Source organism: Camelina sativa, chromosome 8, assembly GCF_030686135.1.
Source record: "Camelina sativa cultivar CO46 ecotype springtype chromosome 8, ASM3068613v1".
Lineage (NCBI taxonomy): Eukaryota > Viridiplantae > Streptophyta > Magnoliopsida > Brassicales > Brassicaceae > Camelina > Camelina sativa.
Genome location: NC_141887.1, coordinates 14,012,856 through 14,013,945, shown reverse-complemented (window position 1 = coordinate 14,013,945; position 1,090 = coordinate 14,012,856). Strand labels below are relative to the sequence as shown.

Sequence of the window (1,090 nt, the reverse complement as noted above, 5' to 3'; positions counted from 1 at the left end):
AATCAGAACCTGCAGAAGTACATTGATCATATAAACCGTTTACCAAGAGACCTGAGACAGCAGAAAACCAGAATTCTTCAAGAACAGGAAGATCAGTTGCTGATGGATCCACCAAACAACCAAAATCAAAGGCCAAGGCAAATTGGAACAAGGGATACTCCAAATACACACAACCAAAGAGCTGGAATAGTACCTCCTCTAGTAGCCAACAACAAGTTCGAAATTAAAAGTGGGCTAATCACTATGATAAAGGCAAAAAAATTCCATGGTCTGCCAATGGAGGATCTTTTGGATCATTTGGATGAATTTGACAAACTTTGTGGTCTAACCCAGATCAATGGTGTTAGTGAAGATGGCTTCAAGCTCAGGTTTTTTTCTTTCGCACTTGGAGACAAGACTCATCTATGGGAGAAGACACTTCCAACTGGTGCTATTACTACATGGTATGGTTGTAAGAAGGCTTTCTTAGCCAAATTCTTCTCCAATGCCAAAACTGCAAGAATGGGGAATGAGATATCAGGTTTTCCCCAAAAGAACAATGAAACCTTTTGTGAGGCTTGAGAGAGGTTCAAGAGCTACCAAACACAATGTCTACACCATGGTTTCAGCAATGAGTAACTACTTAGCACACTCTACAGAGGAGTAATGCCCAAGATCAGAATGCTGTTAGATACAACTTCCAATGGAAACTTCTTCAACAAACATGTAGATGAGGGCTGGAAACTAGTGGAGAACTTGGCTCAATCTGATGGGAACTATAATGAAGACTATGATAGGACTGTGAGATTTGTTGATTCTGGTCTAGATCAGAAGTATAAGAAAGACTTGAAGGTTGTTAATGACAAGTTGGATAGGATTCTGCTTAGTGAGCAAAAGAACATACATTTTCTTGGTGAAGAAGACACAACAGTTCAAGATGGGGAGAATGAGCTTGTTGAGTTGTGCTATGTGCAGAACCAAGGAGGTTTCAAAGGCTATAATCAGTTTAAGCCTAACAACTTATCTTATAGAGGCACCAATGTAGCAAATCCTCAAGATCAGTTTTATCCACCTCCACCACCACAACAACAGAACATTACATACCAAAGCA

At 40.0% G+C, this 1,090-nt stretch overlaps 1 non-coding gene across 1 annotated transcript; it reads right to left on the bottom strand.

Moving 5' to 3' along the window:
• Positions 1 to 498: 498 nt before the first annotated feature.
• LOC147940054 (small nucleolar RNA R71) lies at positions 499 to 605 on the bottom strand. The gene has a single exon (XR_015564875.1). It is a non-coding gene; the product is annotated as a small nucleolar RNA R71 (small nucleolar RNA).
• Positions 606 to 1,090: the final 485 nt, after the last annotated feature.